This window comes from Grampus griseus (genome assembly GCF_964374135.1).
Source record: "Grampus griseus genome assembly, chromosome: 12".
NCBI classification, from domain to species: Eukaryota; Metazoa; Chordata; class Mammalia; order Artiodactyla; family Delphinidae; genus Grampus; species Grampus griseus.
In genome coordinates, this window is record NC_139006.1 from 47,327,786 (window position 1) to 47,355,086 (window position 27,301).

At 38.1% G+C, this 27,301-nt stretch overlaps 1 protein-coding gene across 4 annotated transcripts in view; it reads left to right on the plus strand.

The window, feature by feature from the left end:
* Nucleotides 1-27,301, plus strand: part of RNF125 (ring finger protein 125) — a 109,415-nt gene that overhangs the window by 18,227 nt on the left and 63,887 nt on the right. The window contains exon 2 of one of the 4 annotated variants that reach the window (XM_082667630.1): nucleotides 6,486-6,598. The exons of 1 other annotated variant lie outside the window; for it this stretch is intronic. The gene's annotated coding sequence lies outside the window, so the exon portion shown is untranslated. Of the gene's footprint in view, nucleotides 1-6,485; nucleotides 6,599-19,738; nucleotides 20,007-24,998; nucleotides 25,274-27,301 lie in introns of those variants that run through there. 2 more of the 4 variants (XM_082667631.1, XM_082667632.1) reach the window with 2 other exon arrangements.

Below are 27,301 nucleotides of genomic sequence, written 5' to 3' on the forward strand. Positions count from 1 at the left end.
AAAAAGAATAAAATACTTTGGAACAAACCTACCTAAGGAGACAAAAACCTGTATTCCAAAAACTATAAGATGCTGATGAAAGTAATTGAAGGTGACACAAACAGATGGAAAGATATACCATGTTTTTGTATTGGAAGAATCAATATTGTCAAAATGACTATACTACCCAAGGCAGTCTACAGAGTCAATGCAATCCCTACCGAATTACCAATGGCATTTTTCACAGAACTAGAACAAAAAAATCTTAAAATTTGCATGGAGACAGAAAAGACCCCAAATAGCCAAAGCAATCTTGAGAAAGAAAAATGAAGCTGGAGGAATCAGGCTCCCTGACTTTAGACTATGCTACAGTCATCAAAACAATGTGGTACTGGCACAAAAACAGACATATAAATCAATAACAGGATAGAACAGGATAGATCAATAGAACAGGATAGAAAACCCAGAAATAAACCCATGCACCTACGGTCAATTAATCTATGACAAAGGAGGCAAGACTATATAATGGTGGAAAGACAGTGTCTCCAACAAGTGGTGCTGGGAAAACTGGACAGCTACGTGTAAAAAAATGAAATTAGAACATTCTGTAACACCTTACACAAAAATAAGCTCAAAATGGATTAAAGACCCAAATGTGAGATGGGACACTATAAAACTCTTAGAGGAAAACATAGGCAGAACACTTTCTGACATAAATCACAGCAATATTTTGTTTTAATTTGTCTCCCAGAGTAATAGAAAGAAAAACAAAAATAAACAAATGGGACCTAATGAAACTTAAAAGCTTTTGTACAGCAAAGGAAACCATAAACAAAATGAAAAGACAACCCCCAGACTGGGAGAAAATATTTGCAAATGATGTGACCGACAAGGGATTAGTCTCCAAAATTTACCAACAGCTCATGAGGCTTAGTATCATCAAAACAAACAACCCAATCAAAACATGGGCAGAAGACCTAAATAGAAATTTCTCCAAAGAAGACATACAGATGGCCAAGAGACACATGAAAAGATGCTCAGCATCACTAATTATTAGAGAAATGCAAATCAAAACTACAATGAGGTATCACCTAACACCAGTCAAAATGGCTATCATCAAAAAAATCCACAAACAATAAATGCTGGAGAGGGTGTGGAGAGAAGGGAACCCTCCTACACTGTTGGTGGGAATGTAAACTGATACAGCCACTATGTAGAACAGTATGGAGGTTCCTTAAGAAACTAAAAATAGAGCTACCATATGACCCTGAAATCCCACTCCTGGGCATATATCTGGAGAAAAACATGGTCCTAAAGGGTACATGCACCCCAATATTCATTGCAGCACTGTTCACAATAGCCAAGACATGGAAGCAACCAAAATATCCATTGACAGAGGAATGAATAAAGAAGATGTGGCATATATATATATATATATATAATATATACAATGGAATATTACTCAGCCATTAAAAAGAATGAAATAATACCATTTGCAGCAACATGGATGGACCTAAAGATTGTCATACTGAGTGAAGTAAGTCAGAGAGAGAAGGAGAAATATTGTATGATATTGCTTATAAGCAGAATCTAAAAAGAAATGATACAAATGAACTTACAAAACAGAAACAGACTCACAGACTTAGAGAACAAACTTATGGTTACCGGGGGGAAGGAGGGAGGGAAGGGGTAGTTAGGGAGTTTGGGATTCACATGTACACACTGCTGTATTTAAAATGGACAACCAACAAGGACCTACTGTTAAGCGCAGGGAATTCTGCTCAATATTATGTAACAACCTAAATGGGAAAAGAATTTGAAAAAGAATAGATACATGTATATGTATAACTGAACCACTTTGCAGTATACCTGAAACTATCACAACATTGTTAATTAACTCTACCCCAATATAAAATAAAAGGTTAAAAAAAATCCAAAAATAAAATAAAATCAGTATATTAAAAATCACTTGTGTTTCCATATACTAGAAAAATAGATAATAAAATGTTAAAACAATATAACTTTTAATAGCATTAAAAGACATCTAATACCCAAGGAAAAAATTAATGAAAGATATGCAAGACCTATATTCAGAAAGCAAAAATACGTCATTGAGAATAATTAGAGAAGACCCAAGTAAATCAAGGTGTATGCCTTCTTCATGGATTTGAGGATTCAGTGTTTTAAAGATGATGATTCTTCCCATATTGAAGAAACTTTTTGTGGAAATTGAGAATTTAGTGAAACTGATTCTAAAATTTATGTCAAAATGTAAAGGAATAAGAATAAATTCAATATTGAAGAAAAAGGACAAATTTACACTATCAGATTCCAAAACATTTCTAAATAAGGTATAAAAAGTATATTATTGTTTCAAGTGCAGACAAATGGATCAGTGGAACAGAATACAAATTTCAAAAACAGACACCAAAATTCTATGCCAGGTGTCATAGACTTCAGTGTGAAATTAAAAAAAAAAACTTTAAAAATATAACATAGGAGAATATGCCCAAGACTTTAGGATATGCAGATATTTTCTAAACATAACACAAGACACATAATGAAAGAGACTGCTGAATTGGACTTGATTAAAATTTAAATTTCTATTTAACAAATGGAAAAGCAAGTCACAGAATAGGAGATGATATTTGCAATATACATATATGACCAAAAAATTGTATCCAGAATATATTTGTAACTTCTACAAATCAATAAGAAAAAGACAGACTATGCAATTTTTAAATAGGCAAATGATGTGTATTCCTACTTCACAAAAGGGGACGTCCAAATGCCCAATAAGCATATGAAAGCATGCTCCACATTGTTTGTCCCCCACCATAATAGCTAAATTTATGTCATTGCTGATACTCAGTGTTGGCAAAAATGTGGAGCAACTGGAACTGTCATATTCTGCTGGTGGGAGTTTAAGTTGATTCAGTCCCATTGGCTTCAGCTGCTCTTCACACTTAGAATCCTGGGAACTAAATAAATCCATTACTGGCTTGCTTACCTACACCAGGACCCTCTCAGAAACACAAATAAGTCAGTTATATAATGAAGGTAAACATACTTTTATGGACCCAGCAATTCCACTCAAATACATATTTAACACATATGCATAAATATGCCCCAAAAGATTTGTACAAGAAAGTTCATAGCAGTTTATTGACAATAGCTCTAAACTGGAAAAACTCAAAATATCTATTGACAATAGAATGGATAAATTAGGGTGTATTTGTATAATAGAAACTATGCAAAAAGAATAAACAAATGCTACATGTGCAAACATAATACTATACGATTCCATGTAACAAAATAAAACAAGCTAAGCTATAATGACGTGTCAGAATAATGGTTAACTTTGGTGGAGGAATATTGACTGGAAAGGAGCATGAGATAGGCTTCTGTGGTGTTGGTAATGCTCTAGATCTTGGGAGTGGTTGCATAGATGTATTCATTTATAAAAGTTCAGTGATCTGTAAATTTAAATTTATACTCTTTCCTTGATATTTTATACTTTAATATGTTAAATTTGCCTCCCAAAAGGACCTCAAGGTGACATAGACTTTTTCCCTATGTTTTTCTCTAGAAGTTTTATAGTTTTACCTTTAATACTTAGACTTATGATCCATTTGAAGTTAATTTTGTAAGTGGTTTGAGACAGAGTGACATTGATTTTTTTCATACAGATATCAAGTTGTTATAGCATCATTTGTTAAAAGGACTTTCATTCCCATTGAATTGCCTTGCCACCTTTGTAGAAAATCAATTTACCATATACCTGAAGGTCTATTTCTGGATTCTTTACTCTGTTTCATTGATCTCTGTCTATCCTTGTGCCAGTACTATACCATCGTGATTACTATAGCTTTATAGTAAGTCTTGAAATCAGGTCAAGTCCTCCAAGTTTGTTTTTCTTGTTTTAAAATTACTTTGTCTTATATCACCTACCAATAAATATTTCTTGAGTGAACAACTTTTTAAAAATTGGTTGGCTGGGCTTCCCTGGTGGCACAGTGATTAAGAATCCGCCTGCCATTGCAGGGGACACGGGTTCAAGCCCTGCTCAAGGCAGATCCCACATGCCGTGGAGCAACTAAGCCCGTGTGCTACAACTACTGAGTCTGTGCTCTAGAGCCCACGAGCCACAACTACTGAACCCGTGTGCTACAACTACTGAAGCCCTCGTGCCTAGCACCCATGCTTCACAACAAGGGAAGCCACCACAATGAGAAACCCACACACTTCAAGAAAGAGTAGCCCCTGCTCACCACAACTAGAGAAAGCCCACATGCAGCAACGAACACCCAATGCAGCCAAAATAAATAAATAAATAAATTTATTTTAAAAATATTGCTTAGCTAATCTAGGTCACATTTTAAAATAAACTTTAGAATCAGCTCATCAACTTCTACAAAAATAACCCCACTAGAATGATGATTGGGATTGTGTTGCATCTATAGATCAATTAGAGGAGAATTGAGATATTAATAATATTGAATGTTCTAATTGATGAACACAGTGTATTTCACCATTTATTTAGGCCTTTCATTTCTCTCAGAAATGTTCTGCACTTTTCAGAAAAGAGGTCTGTATATATTTTGTTAAATTTATTCCTAGGTATTTCACATTTTGTAGTAATATTGTAAATGGAATCTTTTTTTTTTTTGATTTCCAACTGTTTGCTACCAGCACATAAAAATATAATTGACTTTTGTATATTGACCTTGTACCTCTTGATCTTGCTAAATTCATTATTTCTAGGAGTTGTTTTCTAGCATTTTATAATCATTTCTAGCATTTTTATACATCATCTGCAATAGAGATGCATTACTCCTTTCTGATTTTTATGCTTTGCATTTATTTTTCTTTTTTTATTGCAATGACCAAGACCTCCATTTCAAGGTTGAATAGGGTATCCTTACACAACAAGGACCTACTGTATAGGACAGGGAACTATATTCAATATCTTGTAGTAACTTATTGTGGAAAAGAACCTGAAAAAATATATATATATATATGTATAACTGAATCACTTTGCTGTACACCTGAAAATAACACAACATTGTAAATCAACTATACTTCAGAAAGTTTTTGAAAGGTATATTTTACTTGGTCCTGAACTTTAGAAGGAAAACATTTAACATTTCACCATCGATTATGTTCATGATTCAGATGTTAACTGAATCATGAATTTGTATTTAGATTTGTCTAACACTTTTTCTGCATCTATTAAAATGACATGTTATTTTTATTTTCTATTCCATTACTATGGTGAATACTGATTGATTTTCAAATGTTATATCAACTTTGCATTCCAGGGTAAAACCCTACTTTATCATGATATATTATCCTTTTTAGATATTGTTGGATTTGATTTACTAATATTTTATTAAGAATTTTTGAGTCTATGCTCATGAAGTATACTAGTCGATACTTTTATTTATTTTTTATAATACATTTTTCTGGTTTGTGGTTATGTTGGTCACATAAAACAAACTGGTAATTTCCTTTTCTCCTCTATTTCTGAAAGAATTTATGCAAGATTGGCATTATTTCTTCCTAAAATATTTGATTATTTACCATTGAAACTGGGGTTTTCTTCATCAAAATATTTCTGGTTTAAAAATCAATTTCTTTAATAGATACAGGGCTATTCAGGTATCGTCTCATCTTTGCCAATTTTAGTGTTTCTAGGAACTTTTTTCCATTTCATATAATTTATCAAATTTACTGGCAAAACGTTTTAATAATATCTTTTATTATTATTTTACTGTTCGTAGGATCTGTGGTGGTAACTCCTGTATCATTTTTGTTATTGGTAATATGTTATTTCTTTCCATTGATTAGTTATTCTAAGGTTTGACTAATTGTCCTAATCTTTTCAGCATGATTAGTAAATAATGTAAAAATCAGCTTTTACATTTATTAATTTTCTCTAGTGTTTGGCGTTTTCTATTACATTGATTTCTGCTCTTAGCTTTATTTCCTGGCTTCTACACTTTTGGGGTTTACTTTGCTCTTTTTTAAAGCTTATTAAGGTGGAATCTCAGATAATTGATCTTAAAACTTTATTCTATTTAATATAAGAATTTAAAGCTATAAATTTTTTATCTGAACACTACCATAGTTGCATCCGTCCTAAAATGGATATCTTGTATTTTCATTGTCATTCAGTTTGAAATGTTTTCCAATTTCTTACTTAACCCATAGTAAGACCTATGGATTACTTAGAAGTTTTTTCTTTAACTTCTGAATATTTGAGGTTTTTCAAGCGTTATGAACTGAACGTTTGTGTCCCCCCAAAATTCATATGATGAAGACCTAACATGCCAGTGTAGTTGTATTTGAAGATGGAGCCTCTAAGGTAGTAATTAAGGTTAAATAAGATCATAAGGGTTTTATGGGAATTAGTGTCCTTATAAGAGAAAACATCAGAGTTCCCTCTCTCTCTCTCTCTTTCTCTCCCTCTCCCTCTCTCTTCCCCTACTCATAAACCCACCAAGGAAAGACCATGTGAAAACATAGCAAGAAAGTGGCTGTCTACAAGCCAGGAAGAAGTCACTCACCAGAAACCAAATTTGGGTGCCTTGATCTTAGACTTCCAGCCTCCAGAACTGTGAGACAATTAACTTATGTTCTTCAGGCTACCTATGCTGTGGTATTTTTATTTCAAAATTATAATAATGCTAGTTTTTATAATTGTTCATATACTTTCCTTTATCAAATATCTTTATTTCTTCATACAGCTTTAAGTTACTGTTTAGTTTCCTTTCATTTCAACTTGAAAGATTTCTTGCATGACAGGTGCAGTGGTAATTAACTCCCTTAGCTTTTGGTTTTCTAAGACTATATCAATTTTTCCCTCATTTTTGAAGGACAGTTTTGCCAGATATAGGATTTTAGATTGATAGTTATTTCCCCCTTCAGCACTTTGAATATATAGGCTGTGGTATTTTGTTGTAGCAACCTGAGCAGCCTAATACACCAAGATACCTGTTTCGTGGTTCCTAATTTAATCCTGTTGTACTCAAATAACATATTCTACATGATTATGATTTTTCATTAGATTTTTTAAAAAATTAGTCAACAGGCTTCCCTGGTGGCTCAGTGGTTGAGAGTCCGCCTGCCGATGCAAGAGACACGGGTTCGTGCCCCGGTCCGGGAAGTTCCCACATGCCGCGGAGCAGCTGGGCCCGTGAGCCATGGCTGCTGAGCCTGCGCATCCAGAACCTGTGCTCTGCAATGGGAGAGGCCACAACAGTGAGAGGCCCGCATACCACAAAAAAAAAAAAAAAATTAGTCAACATCTTTGAGTCAATATTCATTATTCAACATGAATTTGAAAAGAAATTTGAAAATTTTAAAAGTACAATTGAAGAGCACAAATCTATTAGGGTGTTGTGTTCTGTCAATATCAGTTAAAATAGTTGATGGTTTAGTTCACATCAACTATGGTGACAAATGCTTTTAAGAAGTTTCTAATATTTTAGGTAGTGACAAAAATAATTGATTTTGCTCTAGTTATTTCATGTGTGTGTATAAGAACTCAGTTTCACATTGACTGCTGATTCTTAGGTTGACATTTTAGACTGAATCCAAGTCGCGCATTGGAAAATTGAGTCCTCTCGCATCTCATGTCTGAGCACTTTTTCTCTTCCTCGACAAGCATTTAGAAATCAATGTGGATTGGAACCAAGATGGCGGAAGAAGGACGTGCTCTCACTCCCTCTTGTAAGAACACCAGAATCACAACTAGCTGCTGGACAGTCATCGACAGGAAGACAGTGGAACTCACCAAAAAAGATACCCCACATCCAAAGACAAAGGAGAAGCCACAATGAGACGGTAGGAGGGGCTCAATCACAGCAAAATCTAATCCCATAACTGCTGGGTGGGTGACTCACAGACTGGATAACACTTATACCACAGAAGTCCACCCACTGGAGTGAAGGCTCTGAGTCCAACATCACACTTCCCAACCTGGGGGTCTGGCAACGGGAGGAGGAATTCCTAGAGAATCAGACTTTGAAGCCTAGTGGGATTTGATTGCAGGACTTCGACAGAACTGGGGAAAACAGAGTCTCCACTCTTGGAGGGCACACACAAAGTAGTGTGCGTGTTGGGACCCAGGGGAAGGAGCAGTGACCCCATAGGAGACTGAACCAGACCTACCTGCTAGTGTTGGAGGGTCTCCTGCAGAGGCGGGGCATGGCTGTGGCTCACCGTGGGGACGGGAACACTGGCAGTGGAAGTTCTGGGAGGTACTCCTTGGCGTGAGCCCTCCCAGAGTCTGCCATGAGCCCCACCAAAGAGCCCAGGTAGGCTCCAGTGTTGGGTTGCCTCAAGCCAAACAACCAACAGGGAGGGAACCCAGCCCCACACATCAGCAGTCAAGCAGAATAAAGTTTTACTGAGCTCTGCCCACCAGAGCAACACCCAGCTCTACCCACCACCAGTCGCTCCAATCAGGAAACCTGCACAAGCCTCTTAGATAGCGTCATCCACCAGAGGGCAGACAGCAGAAGCAAGAAGAACTATAATCCTGCAGCCTGTGGAACAAAAACCACATTCACAGAAAGATAGACAAGATGAAAAGGCAGCGGGCTATGTACCAGATGAAGGAACAAGATAAAACCCCAGAAAAACAACTAAATGAAGTGGAGATAGGCAACCTTCCAGAAAAAGAATTCAGAATAATGAGAGTGAAGATGATCCAGGACCTCGGAAAAACAATGGAGGCAAAGATCAAGAAGATTCAAGAAATGTTTAACAAAGACCTAGAAGAATTAAAGAACAAACAAACAGAGATGAGCAGTACAATAACTGAAATGAAAAATACACTAGAAGGAATCAAGAACAGAATAACTGAGGCAGAAGAACAGATAAGTGACCTGGAAGACAGAATGGTGGAATTCACTGCTGCAGAACAGAATAAAGAAAAAAGAATGAAAAGAAATGAAGACAGCCTAAGAAACCTCTGGGACAACATTAAACATAACAACATTAGCATTACAGGGGTCCCAGAAGGAGAAGAGATAGAGAAAGGACCCGAGAAAATATTTGAAGAGATTATAATCAAAAACTTCCCTATCATGGGAAAGGAAATAGCCATCCAAGTCTAGGAAGCACAGAGGGTCCCATACAGGATAAACCCAAGGAAAAACACGCCAAGACACATAGTAATCAAATTGGCAAAAATTAAAGACAAAGAAAAATTATTGAAAGCGGCAAGGGAAAAACGACAAATAACATACAAGGGAACTCCCATAAGGTTAACAGCTGATTTCTCAGCAGAAACTCTACAAGCCAGAAGGGAGTGGCATGATATATTTAAAGTGATAAAAGGGAAGCACCTACAACCAAGATTACTCTACCCAGCAAGGATCTCATTCAGATTCAATGGGGAAATCAAAAGCTTAACAGACAAGCAAAAGCTAAGAGAATTCAGCACAACCAAACCAGCTCTACAACAAATGCTAAAGGAACTTCTCTTAGTGGGAGACACAAGAGAAGAAAAGGACCTACAAAAATAAACCCAAAGCAATTAAGAAAATTGTCATAGGAACATACCTATCGATAATTACCTTAAACGTGAATGGATTAAATGCTCCAACCAAAAGACACAGGCTTGCTGAATGGATACAAAAACAAGACCCATATATATGCTGTCTTCAAGAGACCCGCTTCAGACCTAGGGACACATACAGACTGAGAGTGAGGAGATGGAAAAAGATAGTCCATGCAAAGGGAAATCAAAAGAAAGCTGGAGTAGCAATACTCATACCAGATAAAATAGACTTTAAGAAACAGAAGGAAGGACAAGAGAGAAGGAAGGACACTACATAATGATCAAGGGATCAATCCACGAAGAAGATATAACAATTATAAATATATATGCCCCCAACAAAGGAGAACCTCAATACATAAGGCAACTGCTAACAGATATAAAAGAGGAAGTCAACAGTAAGACAATAATAGTGGGGGACTTTAACACCTCACTTACACCAATGGACAGATCATCCAAAATGAAAATAAATAAGGAAACAGAAGCTTTAAATGACACAATAGACCAGGTAGATTTAATTGATATTTATAGGACATTCCATCCAAAAACAGCAGATTACACTTTCTTATCAAGTGCGCACATAACATTCTGCAGGATAGATCACATCTTGGGTCACAAATCAAGCCTCAGTAAATTTAAGAAAAGTGAAATCATATCAAGCATCTTTTCTGACCACAACGCTATGAGATTAGAAATGAATTACAGGGGGAAAAACGTATAAAACACAAACACGTGGATCCTAAACACGGCATTACTAACCAAGAGATCACTGAAGAAATCAAAAAATACCTAGAGACAAATGACAATGAAAACACAACAATCCAAAACCTATGGGATGCAGCAAAAGCAGTTCTAAGAGGGAAGTTTATAGCTCTACAAGCCTACCTCAAGAAATAAGAAAAATCTCAAATAAATAATCTAACCTTACACCTAAAGGAACTAGAGAAAGAAGAACAAACAAAACCCAAAGTTAGCAGAAGGAAAGAAATCATAAAGATCAGAGCAGAAATAAATGAAATAGAAACAAAGAAAACAATAGCAAAGATCAATGAAACTAAAAGCTGGTTCTTTGAGAAGATAAGCAAAATTGATAAACCATTAGCCAGACTCATCAAGAAAAAGAGGGAGAGGACTCAAATCAATAAAATTAGAAATGAAAAAGGAGAACTTACAACAGACACCACAGAAATACGAAGCATCCTAAGAGACTACTACAAGCAACTCTATGCCAATAAAATGGACAACCTGGAAGAAATGGACAAATTCTTAGAAAGGTATAACCTTCCAAGACTGATCCTGGAAGAAATAGAAAATATGAACAGACCAATCACAAGCACTGAAATTGAAACTGTGATTAAAAATCTTCAACAAACAAAAGTTCAGGACCAGATAGCTTCACTGGTGAATTCTATCAAACATTTAGAGAAAAGCTAACACCCAGCCTTCTCAAACTGTTCCAAAAAAATGCAGAGGAAGGAACACTGCCAAACTCATTGTATGAGGCCACTATCACCCTGATACCAAAACCAGACAAATATACTACAAAAAAAGAAAATTACAGACCAATATCACTGATCAATATAGATGCAAAAATCCTCAACAAAATACTAGCAAACAGAATCTAGCAACACATTAAAAGGATCATACACCATGATCAAGTGGGATTTATCCCAGGGATGCAAGGATTCTTCAATATATGGAAATCAATCAGTGTGATACACCATATTAACAAATTGGAGAATAAAAACCACATGGTCATCTCAAAAGATGCAGAAAAAGCTTTTGACAAAATTCAACACCCATTTATGATAAAAACTCTCCAGAAAGTGGGCATAGAGGGAAACTACCTCAACATAATAAAGGCCATATACGACAAACCCACAGCAAACATCATTCTCAATGGTGAAAAATAGAAACCATTTCCTCTAAGATCAGGAACAAGACAAGGATGTCCATTCTCACCACTATTATTCACCATAGTTTTGGAAGTCCTAGTTTCAGCAATCAGAGAAGAAAAAGAAGTAAAAGGAATACAAATTGGAAGAGAAGAAGTAAAACTGTCACTGTTTGCAGATGATATGATACTATACATAGAGAATCCTAAAGATGCCACTAGAAAACTACTAGAGCTAATCAATGAATTTGGTAAAGTTTCAGGATACAAAATTAATGCACAGAAATCTCTTGCATTCCTATACACTAATGATGAAAAATCTGAAATAGAAGTTAAGGAAACACTCCCATTTACCATTGCAACAAAAAGGATAAAATACCTAGGAATAAGCCTACCTAGAGAGACAAAAGACCTGTATGCAGAAAACTATAAGACACTGATGAAAGAAATTAAAGATGATACCAACAGACGGAGACATATACCATGTTCTTGGATTGGAAGAATCAATACTGTGAAAATGACTCTACTACCCAAAGCAATCTACAGATTCAATGCAATCCCTATCAAATTACCAATGGCATTTTTTACAGAACTAGAACAAAAAATCTTAAAATTTGTATGGAGACACAAAAGCCCCCGAATAGCCAAAGAAGTCTTGAGGGAAAAAAATGGAGCTGGAGGAATCAGGCTCCCTGACTTCAGACTATACTACAAAGCTACAGTAATCAAGACAGTATGGTACTGGCACAAAAACAGAAACATAGATCAATGGAACAACATAGAAAGCCCAGAGATAAACTCACGCACCTATGGTCAACTAACCTATGACAAAGGAGGCAAGGATATACAGTGGAGAAAAGACAGCCTCTTCAGTAAGTGGTGCTTCGAAAACTGGACAGCTACATGTAAAAGAATGAAATTAGAATACTCCCTAACACCATACACAAAAGTAAACTCAAAATGGATTGGAGACCTAAATTTAAGACAGGACACTCTAAAACTCTTAGAGGAAAACATAGGAAGAACACTCTTTGACATAAATCACAGCAATATCCTTTTTGATGCACCTCCTAGAGTAATGGAAATAAAAACAAAAATAAACAAATGGGACCTAATTAAACTTAAAAGTTTTTGCACAGCAAAGGAAACCATAAACAAGACGAAAAGACAACCCTCAGAATGGTAGAAAATACTTGCAAATGAATCAACGGACAAAGGATTAATCTCCAAAATATATAAACAGCTCATGCAGCTCACTATTAAAAGAACAAACAACCCAATCCAAAAATGGACAGAAGACCTAAATAGACATTTCTCCAAAGAAGACATACAGATGGCCAAGCAGCACATGAAAAGCTGCTCAACATCACTAATTATTAGAGAAATGTAAATCAAAACTACAATGAGATATCACCTCACACCAGTTAGAATGGGCTTCATCAGAAAATCTAGAAACAACGAATGTTGGAGAGGGTGTGGAGAAAGGGGAACCCTCTTGCACTGTTGGTGGGAATGGAAACTGATACAGCCACTATGGAGAACAGTATGGAGGTTCCTTAAAAATTAAAAATGTAATTACCATATGATCCAGCAATCCCACTACTGGGCATATACCCAGAGAAAACCACAATTCAAAAAGACACATGCACCCCAATGTTCATTGCAGCACTCTTTACAATAGCCGGGTCATGGAAGCAACCTAAATGCCCATCAACAGATGAGTGGATAATGAAGATGTGGTACATATATACAATGGAATATTAGTCATAAAAAGGAACGAAATTGGGTCATTTGTTGAGACGTGGATGGATCTAGAGACTGTCATACAGAGTGAAGTACGTCAGAAAGAGAAAAACAAATATTTTATATTAACACATGTATGTGGAACCTAGAAGAATGGTACAGATGAACCAGTTTGCAGAGAAGAAATTGAGACACAGATGTAGAGAACAAACGTATGGACACCAAGGGGGGAAAGCCGCGAGGGTGTGTGTGTGATGAATTGGGAGATTGGGATTGACATGTATACACTGATGTGTATAAAATTGATAACTATTAAGAACCTGCTGTATATAAAAAAAAATACAAAAAAAAAGAAATCAATGTGCTAGCCTTGCTTTCTGCTGACAGGCAGTAGTGACACTGCAAGTATAGATTTTGGCTGATAGCAGCTTAAAATCAACATCTTAATAATGACAATACTTTAAAACATAAAGTTTAAATAGAAGTTATGCTACAACAGTGAAATGACAGAAGCTAGTATTCCTTTTTTGGGGCAAAACACTTCCACAGCATTTTCTATTATCTATTTTAAGGGTCAACACTGACTGTCCCTGGGTAGAAAATTGAGACAATTGTTTGGATAAGTTAGTTCTTCCTTCATCCACTTTTCCTGCTGATCCCCCAGTTTCCAAAATAAAACAAACAAAATAAAACAAAGAACAACCAATTTAGTCATAGTTATTCAGAAAGTTCAGACCAAAGGGCGTCATTTGGTTTGAATTATATGGTTTGCTTTCCCCAGATAATCATTCTACCTTGCCTATGTATAGATACTCTCTTAAGGTTGCTGTCATGGAAAAGCAATTGAGTACATTTTGCAGAAGCTAAGATGACTCAACTCACTTACTTAAAGTCACATTGGACTTTAACTCATCTTGCATTTAAAGCCACGTTTATAAAAATACCAGTGGGTACAAAAGTGCTAATAACATCTGTGATCCAAAGTTGGGTCTGGGTATTTATTTACTTTTGCTTGCAGATTATGGTTTACATACTTATGCAACGCTCTAGAGGTTATCGGAAGACAGAATCCCTGATATAGGCTTCGTATTTCACATCTTGGGCAAGTCCCTTAATCTAATACATATACATAAATTCTCTCATTTTTACACATACTTAAATTCTCTCACTTTTTTAAATGAAATTATTTCACTTTACATATCTAAACATTATTATATTTACACTTGTCCACTGATTTGAAATTCTGAAACTGTAAGAAGTGTAATTTCTAAAAAGATCTAAGGTATAAAATTCTTTCACTATGCTTCAAAACATATGGAAAAGTTAAGGAAACTTTTGCTTGAATTCTTAAACTCCAAGTAGAAATCCTTGAATGATGATAGCTACCACTTACAGAGCATTTACCAAGGCTAGGTCCTGTTCAGACTGTTCTACATGTATTAATTCGTTGAAAATTCACAATTCTAAGAAGTAGGTCTTATTATTATGCCCAGTGCACAACTGAGGGAAACAAGGCACAGAGAAATTAATTGACTCACCCAAGAAATCTCATGTAGTAAGTGGTAGCGTTAAAATTTAAACTCTGACAGTCAGACTGTGACTCCATACTCTTATCTATTATATGCTATACCCCTTCTGTTGCCATGACTCTTTATAATGACATAACTTGTGTTTTGACTTTCTCCTCAATAAATACTTGATACATGAATCTGAATAGAATCCTTAATATTGTATTTGAGAAAAAATAGAGTTGTGTTTTCTGAGAATAACCACAAGATATGAAGAATATTGATTTGAAAAATAATACTTAATATTTCTGCCTTTTTTTTTTTTTTTTGGTGATACACGGGCCTCTCACTGTTGTGGCCTCTCCCGTTGCGGAGCGCAGGCTCCGGACGCGCAGGCTCAGCGGCCATGGCTCACGGGCCCAGCTGCTCCGCGGCATGTGGGATCTTCCCGGGCCGGGGCACGAAACCGTGTCCCCTGCATCGGCAGGCGGACTCTCAACCACTGCACCACCAGGGAAGCCCAACATTTCTGCTTTAGTTTGAGGAATCACTGGCACCAGTCTTAAAACCATATGACCATAAGGTTTATCAGAATAAACCAGAACAAACTTATAAAATGCATCCGGGACCTCCTGCACATGTTTTTAAGCAATCAAGTCCATGTCCTGGCCAAATTTCCTTCTGGACAATATTTTGCACCACAAAACTAGCTCTAACTTCCAAACTACACAGTGGGCCAGAATATGAAGTTGGAGACATGGTCTTTGTATTAGTTACTGAAAAAATAAAATGCTGAGGTCATCCCTGATACCCACTAAATTCACTGGCCCTACAAAGACATTGACACGCTCAATTTGGCAGCCATTACACAGGTTTGGGAGGCCAAAAATTGCAAGAATATTTTAAAGTCTCTACAGTGTTATATTTGGTCCCATAAAATGTGAAAGAACTTTGAAAAACATAATATTCAAATATAAAATAGTATTTTTACCATCATCAGAATCTGTAGGCTTCTCTATTCTCCAACACCAATGGATTAAAATCTGAGAGTATACAATTCTGCTTTCATCCATCTAAATGCTCTTCCGGAAAGGAAAGGCAACTCAATCTTTCCACAGTCTCCTTGCAGGCATCTGTGCATAATCTCAGCTGCTCTGCTGAAGGCTGTAACCACTGCTTGCAGTGGCACTGCTAGTCCTTCTCCCCTTCTGCGGAGCTCCACCCTCCCATCATGTCCCTCTCCACACCTCCTCCTCACCCCACTTGTATTCATTGACTTTGTCTTGTCACTCACGCCCCCAGCCCTCACTCAGAGCAGTGCATCCATGACTGACGATTTATAGAGGCACTCGGCCCACACGCAGGATGTGATGCCCGCGGGATGTGATCTTCATCCTACTTCTGAAAGTCAGCACTTCCTGGGATGATTCTCTGAAAATTGATAACAGGTTTTCTTCTAGAAAATTGCAGGGCAAGTTGAGCTCAATCTATTTCAAGAAAATGCCCTTGAAGTTTCAATTTTTAAAAAGCTGAAAGGTTACATTTCTGGCACTGCAAGTTACACATACCTTCAAGACTATGTCCTTGAGGTCATAATATGAGATATTTTATACTACTTATGCTTGGAAATATACATCAGGAATATGAATGAGATCAGGCACAACTCTGCAATTAGTTTAGAGCTATGAGAAACATGGTTCCACAGAAAACCTAGGTTCTGTATCAAATTGTACCAGGTAACCTTTTCAAATGTAATATAGAATTGTACTATGTGGCCTAATTCCTTCATCAGATTCTGGGTTTCACACTGACCAAAGGGAAAGAAGGAACATAAAATCTAATATTCAAAAAAGAATTAAAAGCTACAATATTCCAGCCAGGTGATAGTCTAGCCTCTGTTTGGTTACCTCTAATGATCAAATACCAAAGCAAAAATCTAATCTACATCTTAGGTTAAGCTAAAATATGCCTCCTCTGATGGCTACCCTTTGTGTTTTGCTTTCCAGAGCAATGTATAAGAATGCTACCTCCTTTTACATATTTGAAGACAGCTAGCTAGCTATTGTGTGCCCTTATCATCTGCTCTTCTCTGGTCCAAAAATACACACCCTTTTTAGCAGTTCCATTTACCAATGATTTTAAGTTCCCTCACATCTCTGAGAATATTTTCATTTGTCTGTGTTTCTCTAAAAATGCAGTGCTTAGAGTTGAACACAGTGTCCCACATATGATCTGACCAGTACAAAGTACAATGCAACTATTATCTTCCATCATCTAGAGTATACTTTTTTTAAGGTCATATAACAATTAGGAATTTAAAAAAAGAAAGTTTTACAGTGACTACCATGTATGTAGCGGCATTCCAAAAGTATGTCTGAATGTTCTTAACGAAAAGCCAGCATGTTTTGCTTGTTTGGTTTTTTCTTTGTTTTGGTTTGGTTTGGTTTTTTTGGCCACGCCACACAGCTTGCGGGCTCTTAGTTCCCCATTAGTTCCCTGACCAGGGATCGAACCTGGGCCCTCCCTTGGCAGTGAAAGCGTGGAATCCTAACCACTGGACCACCAGGGTATTCCCTTCTTTGCTAGTTGTTTTGTGTGTGTTTTTAAGAAAACTTGCAGAATAGACTTGAAGGTTTATGAGACATTTAATTTTGTATCCACCTTCTCAGTATATTTGATATTTAGGTGTAACATAGATATTCTACCCTTTTAAAGGAATAGTTGTATTAGCATCAGTAACCACTTTCATTTAACTCAATTTTAACTTTTTTTTTTTGGCCACGCCCCGCAGCATTTGGGATCTTAGTTCCCCCCACCGGGGATCGAACCTGTGCCCCCTGCAGTGGAAGCTCAGAGTCTTAACCACTGGACCACCAGGGAAGTCCCTAACTCAATTTAAAATCAGTCTGTCAGCCTCTCAGAAGTGAGTCTTGCCTGAACAGAATTCCACTGACTAGGACTTAGATCATGAATATAGTACTTGGCCAGCTGTTGCTGTAAGGTGGCAGCACTTACTGATATCATTGTTCTTCTCCAAGGGAACAAAGCAGGGTGTTCTTTGAGGAAGCCTCCCAAACAGGAAGCTGGCATGATCTATTTTCTAATGTAAATATGAGTCACGTATTTATTTGTTTTAGCAGAGTAGACGTTTCTGTGAAATGATGAAAATGTTTTCTGCAGTAATGATAGTGACCAGACAGAGTTAGGAATCACCATTTTGTCCAAGCAGGTGTTTGCTGGGAACAGGATATAAAAATTACTCACCATCATGTTAACCATCCTATCTCCAGCCATTGATACAATGTTTAGCGAAAGGCAGACTCCAAAACACTTGGAAATTAAGTCAAAAAAAGAGGAAGGGAGGAAAATGCTGGAGGGAAGAAGTTTCAGGATTACTGTAAAGGTCAAAACCACCAGATTAAACCCCAAATATTGGTGCAGGATGAGATCTCTGAGATCAGTGTCCAACCTCCTTATATTATATATGGCAACTGGAGACACAGAAGAGTTAAGTAACTTGCCCAAGTTTACAGTATCTCAGTCCAGTTAGTTACTGAGTCACTTGTAAGTCTTAATTCAGACCTTATGTAATAGCAGTAGAGCTGCAGAAGGAATTATCAAGGGAAGGCCCTGGGATCTCCCACTCTGGCTCCAGATTAGTTCCCTAAGCATGCCTGGATTGCAGGAAGCTTAGGAAGAGTTCTTAACCACAGACCTGGAAGAAACCCTAGGATTTAAATGAGTAGTCAAAAGCAAGACATGGTAGAGCAGTTTGATTCTGAGTACCAGAATGAGACTGAGCAAATCGACATATGCTGTTACTTCCTTACTGCCAGTGGCCTACACTTCTCTCCACGCACACACCACAGTCCCCTCTTTGTGATAACTTGGGTTAGACTGAAGTAGATCAAACTCGGACAGGAGTTAGCGCTCTCAGAGATGACAACTTGCCAGTAGAAATCAGAGACCATGACAGCACAGATGAAAGCTTGCTTCTCCCAACACCAGGGCCGAAAGATGTTAATAGATATTATCCCTGAAATACAAAAAAAAAAAAAGTTCTGCAGCCAATCTTTAGAAAATGTTTAGTTAAACATTTCTTCACTGAAAGACTTACAGGGCTTGTGATATGCTAATATGAGTTTTGAATCTCCAAAAGGCAAATTGGAGATTTGGCAAACTTATTTGACCATTGTTAAATTAATTAAACATGGAGGCCCTTAGACAGGTGGCTCTATGCCCTGTCTGCCTACTAAGCAAACTGAAATCTAAACCTGTAAATACCTCAAAGTTAGGAAATTGAAACTTAAGGACAACCATTTACAAACAGCCACCTAGGCTTTAAGCTATAGACAATCAAATAATTTCCTTTCTTTGCTTCTGCACTTTCGCTATATAAGTCTTCCCCTGGCTCCTGTTGGCTGTGCACTCTTAACCATTTCCGGTTTGGGGCTGCCCTGTCCCAATCAATTTTTGCTCAAATAAACTCTTCAAATTTTTAATATGCTTCAGTTTATCTTTTAACACCACAAACCTCTTACATTTTCTTCCGATTTAAAGGATTTATTTTTCCAAGGAGTATGCTTGAGGACAAAGGTTTTCAAATTTATTTTTACTGTGACTTCAGCTAGGGATATATTTCATATCAGAAACCACTACACACATACTTGTAAATGTAAACCTGAAACGTTTCATAAAACAATACCTACCTTTTTTATATGGGCTGCACATCTTTTCTATTCTACTTTTCTTTCTAATGTATGCTGGATTTTTAAACTCACTAAAGTGATTTCACAATCTATCCACGGGTCACAACCTGAAGTTGAAAAAAAACATTGTTTTAGCAAATACCGGGGTATGATTTAGCAATTTCTCCTCCTCTGTACCCTGTAGTCTTCCTTTTACCTGTGAGCTGTGCAATATTATTGATTGAACCTATGATCTACCTAGGATGAATCCAAATAATAGGGGTTAAGTAATCCTCAGTTATTTCACTGCAGTTATATTGGAGCATACCTTGAAGGAAGCATAGTGGAAAAAGCCTGGAAGCAGAGTGATCACGGTCGTCAAAGAGATCTCAGTATTTTTGCAAGATCTCAGTATCTTTGCAAGTGTCTTTGCAAGAGATCTCAGTATCTTTGCAAGATCTCAGTATCTTTGCAAGTGTCTTTGCAAGAGATCTCAGTATCTTTGCAAGATCTCAGTATCTTTGCAAGTGTCTTTGCAAGACACTTTTTGACCCGTGTAGTGAAAGAAGGGGAACCACAACTACATTATATTTTAACATAGTGGATATGCTGTTGACAAGAATGAGGTACTGATTTGCAACAATCAATAAGATGTTTTGTTCAATGAATTAAGCAAGGTGTACAATGTTGTATACAATACGCTTTTATTTGTGTAAAAAAGGGGGGTTATATATTTATATGGTTGGTATGTATAGAGTATCTCTGGAGGATAAACTGACCACAGTGGTGTGTCATTTGCTGGGGTTACTGTAGGAAGGACTTTTTTTTTCACTGCATTTCCTTTTATATTGTTTTAATATGTATTACTTTTGCAAAAATATAATATATTATTAGGTGGATAAATAAGCATATTTCATGAGAGCTGGGAAAATCTGAAAAATGAAAGGACTTCCAGTATTTGCTTTTGTAAGTCACTGCTAGCAATGATATCTCTGAGAAATAAAAGGAAAGCTCTAGGTCCAAGTCTTGAAGACGTATGTATGTACTATAGTGACTGTTAGACATTCTGCTTCATTCACTGTACTCTTGACCTTATTAATAAGAACAATCTCTGTTTAGGGTGTGTGTTCTTTATTCCAGCTTTTCCCCAATATACAGAGATTTTTAAATACAGGAAAAGGGGTCCAAATATGTTTTCTCAGGATGGTGCAGGTTCTTCTGCTTTACTTGCAGAGGGGTAGAAGCACCAGAGGCAGAGGAAAAAAAAGAAGAAACTGAACAAGAGGAATATCCTGGGAGGGGCAGGTCTCCAAGAGGAGAAAGCTAAAGGGAGCTACCAGTACTTTGGGTAATTCAAGAGGGATAGCAGCAGTGGTTTTCAAACTTTAACATCCACAAAAATCACTAGGGATGCTCATTAAAAATTTAGTCTCCTGGAACTTCCCTGGTGGTCCAGTGGTTAAGAATCCGCCTTCCAATGCAAGGGACGTGGGTTAGATCCCTGGTCGGGGAACTAAGATCCCACATGCCTTGGGGCAGCTAAGCCCGCACCGCAACTACTGAGCCCACGCACCGCAACGAAAGATCCTGCATGCCACAACAAAGACCCAACGCAGCCAAAAAAAAAAATTTATCCTCCTGAGTCCCGCTCCCAGAGATTCTGGTACAGGGGTGGTCTTAGGAGTCTGGGAATGGATAAATTCCCTTTTCTGAAGCTTCTGTGATAAGACTTACATAAAGTGAAATGTGAAAATCCTGTGAGAAAGAAACACAGGCACGTAAAACAAGACAAAACAAAAATCAGAGATCATTTATGCTATGTATATCACCGACACAAGGACTGCTTATATAAGAAAACTATCTGTTTTTAACCTCTAAAGCAGATTTTCTTAAGATAGGCATATGTACATGTAAAGAACAATGCCTGACACTGGATATGAGTTTAAGGTACAAGCTATTATGATCTTTTTTAAGGATATGTAAAAGATCATATGTACAGTTATGTAGATGAACCAACTCTATAGGTGATGCAGGGATGGGTTGAGAGATCTCATATTATGAGAAATATTTCTCTATAACTTAGAGTTCTGGGTCTGAGAATGTTAGTTTTCCAGACAATGAGTCACGTAAATGCTTGAGGGTCTATACAGTATCCAAACAGTGTTTGAAAGTAATGATGGAGTCTGTCCAATTGGTTTAAAATTTGTATATAAATTGTCATCAATGGCACATTGCAAGCAACAACATTATTAAAAGTACAACGTCACAAACACGTAAATATACCTTTGAGTCTTTTCCTTACTTCATCTCACCAGATTGTTTTCAATTTTATTTTGTTTTCCTTTGCAAAGTTGGTGAATACCCAAGCACTGGTCCCAGTGTGGGTTTAAACTTCGTTCTAAATGCTTGAATAATGTCCCAGATTCTGTCTCCTTTTTTAAAGCAACAGCCTTTCAGCCTAACGTGAGTCACTCCTCCAGATGTGAGTTTTCCTGTTAGCAGAAGCCGTTAACCTGATCTGCAATCCGAGTGTTAACTCCTCCTTGGAAGTTTCCAAACCTGGGTAATCACGTAGATAACATCATGTCTTATCAAGTTCCCTCCACTCCCAAGAGAACGGGGTTCATTCAATAAATATTCCATACTTGGTATCTTAGAGGCCAGCAAAAAAGAAGACCTTTAAAACATTCAGTGCCATTCAACTGGCCCAGCATCTTTCAAGGGTCCCTCCTTTTCTTGAATCTGGGCCATAGATGCCTTGTGAAAACATATAGACATCTTTATCTTTACAGCACCACTTTCTAGAGGTTGTCTAGCTTTGGCTTTGTTTAAGGCTTGTAAAGAACTCACCATCTGTCAAGGCAGCCCATTCTATTTTTAAGAAACTTGGTAATTAGAAGGCCTTTGCTTCTGTTCCTTCTAAATATGCCCAGTGGTGTTTACCCAAATTCATGTGCCCTTTGAAAGAAAGTGGAATGACTTCATCTCTCATGCAAGTGGCGGCTTTTCGGCTTTATCAAAACATCTGTGATAGTCTCTCCTGCTCTCTTTTTCTTTTGTCTGGCTCCTGAAAGAGGTGGGAGGGAATTATGCATTTGGATTTACTATAAATGCGAATCTAGTTGTATTTAAGCTTACTTTATACATAGAGACTCAACAACCAAAAAAATCTCTAGAAGACATAGGGATTAGAATGCACTTGAAACCTAGCAGGAGATTCTCCCTGAAAGACGCATGTATAGTTTATTCTTTTTCAGTAGGTATGCTTGGGTGGTGGATCATCTTTAGTGTGATTCTTTTGCTTTTCTAACAATGTGTGTGTATATAAGTTATATAACTTTGAAATGAAATAAAAACATGTAGGGGCTAAAATTTTGACTGCGCGGGAGCTGATAACACGTTCTGTGAATAGGGAATATGGAATTCTTTCCCGAGTTTCTTGAAGGCCAGGACTCTCTTGCTCTTCTTGATATCACCAGTGCCTAGTGTAATAGCATGCACAAAGTTGACCTCAATAAATACTTGTTGAATTGCATTTACCTGAATTTCCAGAAGTGGAGAGATCACCAAAGAGAGATACAGACCAGTAAAAGGGGACTGAAATTACTTCAAGGAAGATTTTTTTAACTGGACTTTTATAATCTTGTCCTTTTACTCCCAAAAACACCCTCAAGGAGATAAAATTATACTGATAACTCTTTGGTAAATTGTGTGTAGAGACGCCCTCCCCACCTTAAAAGCTTTGTCTTTTGAAGCATCAGTATGCTTTTTTATTTTTTATTATTTATTAATTTATTTATTTTGGCTGCACCAGGTCTTCGTTGCGGCACGCGGGATCTTCGCTGCGGCATGTGGGATCTTTTAGTTGCGGCAGGTGGACTTCTTAGTTGCGACATGCGAACTCCTAGTTGCAGCATGCATGTGGGATCTAGTTCCCTGACCAGGGATCGAACACCCTGCATTGGGAGCACAGAGTCTTACCCACTGCACCACCAGGGAAGTCCCCTCTCTTTTTTTATTTTTATTTTTATTGGAGTATAGTTACTTTACAATACTGTGTTCATTTCTGCTGTACAGCAAAGTGAATCAGATATACCTATACATGTATCCACTCTTTTTTAGATTTCCTTCCCGTTTAGGTCACCACAGAGCATTGAGTAGAGTTCCCTGTGCTATACAGTAAGTTCTCATTAATTATCTATTTTATACATAGTAGTGTATATCTGTCAATCCCAATCTCCCAGTTCATCCCACCCCCTCCCCTTGGTAACCATAAGTTTGTTCTCTACATCTGTGACTCTGTTTCTGCTTTGCAAATAAGTTCATCTGTACCATTTTTCTAGATTCCACATATAAGCAATATTATATGATATTTGTTTTTCTCTTTCTGACTTACTTCACTCTGTGTGACAGACTCTAGGTCCATCCACCTCACTATAAATAATTCAATTTCATTTCTTCTCATGGCTGAGTAATATTCCATTGTACATATGTGCCACATCTTCTTTATCCATTCCTCTGTCGATGGACATTTAGGTTGCTTCCATGTCCTGGCTATTGTAAATAGAGCTGCAATGAACATCGGGGTGCATGCATTATTTCGAATTCTGGTTTCCTCCAGATATATGCCTAGGAGTAGAATTCCTGGGTCATATGGTAGCTCTATTTTTAGTTTTTTAAGGAACCTCCATTCTGTTCTCCATAGTGGCTGTACCAGTTTACATTCCCACCAACAGTGTAGGAGGGTTCCCTTTTCTCCACACCCTCTCCAGCATTTATTGTTTGTAGATATTTTGATGAAGGCCATTCTATCCACCGTGAGGTGATACCTCATTGTAGTTTTGATTTACATTTCTCTAATAATTAGTGATGTTGAGCATCTTTTCATGTGTTTGTTGGCCATCTGTATGTTGAAATATCAGTATTCTAATAACCCCAAAGCAATGTGTCATATTTGGCATTCTTTCCCCTCAAGTCAATGTGCATTTTTAACATGGCTTTCCAAGGAAAATGCTTCTGATTAAAGGAGAAATTAAAGTGATAGACAGAGGTGTCTTAGGAAGTATTTTAGTGTCAAGTGGTGCCTAAAACTACGAGTCAGAGAAACCCAAGTCTGTGACTTGGCAGAGAGAAGGAGAGACCGCCAGGAGAAAAGCTGGGGTGGAGGGAATCTGCTTGGGAGTCACAGCCAAGGTGACACTGTGGTCTGCTGGAACTCCCCAAAGCATTCTGACCCAATGACCTACTTTAGGAGGGCTGGGAGTGCTGTAGATTCCAGCACAAGTGGAATTGGCAGCGGCCTGTCAGTGCAAAGCTCCCTGTCCCTTATTTGAGGACAGTTTGTACTTTAACCAGATAACTGGATTAACAGCAACACTTGCCCAATCACAGGAAGCACAGCTCTTTTCTCACAGTGAAACAGGCATTAATCTTGGGACTTGGCCAAACTCACTCCCCTAGGAAGAGGGTGGGAGGGTCTGACTCAGCTAACAACAGTATTCCAGCCAGGAGGGCAAAGGACAGTGTCCTCAGGTTAAGGCAATCTGTGTCTGGGAGATCTGTTGCTGGGTTTCAGGGACAGGCTCTTGGTCCTCAAGGAGAGGACAGGGAAATGCAAGGTAGAGATCCGGTACCAGGAGAAGTATGGATAACTGGCCTGGACAGTGCTGAGTGATGCCTGTTGTCTTGACATAAGTATAAATAGCATCCCCTTGCATCCTCGGCAAGGTCCTGCTTAGGACTCATGATCATGTCATTCTTGGTATGGGATGCTTGGAATACCAGGAAAGCAACTTTTGAACCAGGAATCAAGGCAGAAGCCGTCTTTATAAATGAGGGCAACAGGGGCTTGAAATAGGAACTGTGACCCAGGACCACTTGCGGGAGGAGGACGGTAAGCAAGCTGCCCCTGCAGTTACTGGGAATCTCAGAGTGAGCACAGCCACATCCACATCAGAATGTCAAGAAAGGTCTGTGCCTTAGTCACAATGACTCCTGCAGTCCTTCCAGATGCAGGAGGATATAGTCTTCCTCTGTCCCGTTTCTGTTGTCAGCTTCCTGTTGAGCATGACTGCTATTTACTGAGCATACTAAAGTGGTGTGAAGTATGCCTGAAGAAGAGAAGGTTCTGTACTGGGTATTCTTTCCACGTACTTGGGAAAGACACTGTGCTGTATAATGCAGAGACTGCAAGTTGCTTATAATCTAATTGGAAAGTTAAATAGTTGTGAGTTTTAAATAGTAATCCAAGACAGCACCAGAAGAGTTATCACAACATAGGCCTGGTTAATCGTGAAACCAGTTGTGTTAGCTGTGATTTTTATGACACTTCAGAGAAAGAGTAACCAGGTTAGGTTGGGAAGAGGAAAGAAAATTCATGAAGTTCTGGTCCTGAAGGATTTCACATTTATTAAGTACGTGTTACTTGTCAGGCATTTGCACATGCAGATTCTGATCTCTCAGAATAAACCTATGAAATAATTATTAGTATCCATGGTCCTCTAAGGAGGAGACAGGGGTTCAGAAGGTTTTAGCAACTTGTTTTAAGTCACTCAACCAGGAAATAGCAAAAGGGCTTAAACCGAAATGGTTCTGTAAAGGAAAAAACATACTCCCTTTTTGCGTCTCCCCTCCTCTCAATACTCTATGACAATACTACCTCATTTCTGACACCAGATGGGCGGGTTTTCTGCACACCAATGGATTCTGAGACACCCGCTGGGTGTCCTACAGTTTAACCCAATTCTGACACTATGTACCTGGAGATAGCACCAGATCCCACAAGTTAAGCGCTGTCAAATGACGAAACAATTTAGTAACGAGGAGGATGTCCTTTATTCAAGGGAAAACAATTCATGGATGAGAGTACACTGCCTCACAAGCAGTGGAACACTCTTCCCGAGGGGTTTATGGGCAAGAGCGAGCTTTATAGAATGTTAGAAGAGGCAACATGGAAACAGGGCATGATTGGCTAGGAACTTGGGGATTTCCTTTTAAGGCTAGCAGGTCAATCAGGGAATAAGGAAAAAGTATTTGGCTTAAACTGATTGGCTGAGATTGCATATCTGACTTTATTTAGAACAATGAAATCATTACGGATTCTTGGCAGTTGGAGATTGGCTGGCTGGATATACTGCAATCCTGATCAAGCGGAACATTTACAGGGACACGAAAGTTATCTAACTTCTGCTGATGTGGTACCTTGGGCAGGAGCGGCTCCATCTTGGTCCTAGAAATTTATTTCAACAGGGCTCAGTCCCACAAGACTGCCCCACTGCTGCACGCACCAATGGGGAGTCCAGGTTGTCATCTGTGTTGCTAACTGACCGGCTGTAAATTGGAGGTTCCCACAACCCTCTCCTCAGGTTTGATTAATTTGCCAGAGTGGCTCATAGAACTCAGGAAAACCCTTTACCCATTAAACTACCAGTTTATCATAAAAGGATATAACTCAGGAACAGCCAGATGGAAGAGATGCATGAGGCAAGGTATGTGGGAAGGGGCTCCATGTTTCCATGCCCATTTTGGGTGTGTCACTCTCCCAGCAACTCCACATGTTGACTAACCCGGAAGCTCTCTGAACCCCATCATCTTGGGGTTTTGTGGAGACTTCATTACGTAGGCACGGTTGATTAAATCATTTCCAGTTGGTGATTGACCCAGCCTCCAGCCCCTCTCCCCTTCCTAAAGGTTGGGGGAATGAGACTGTAAGTTCCAACCCTCTAATCATGGTCGGTTCCCCTGGCAACCAGCCCTCATCCTGAGAGGCTTTCCGAAAGTAATAAATTCAGGTGTGGTTGAAAGGGACTAGTTATGAATAATAAGACACTCCTTTCACCTTTATGGCTCTGGAGCTATTTCAGGAACCAAAGATAAAAGACCAGATTCTATAACAGAAGATGCTGCTAGTGTTCTTATCACT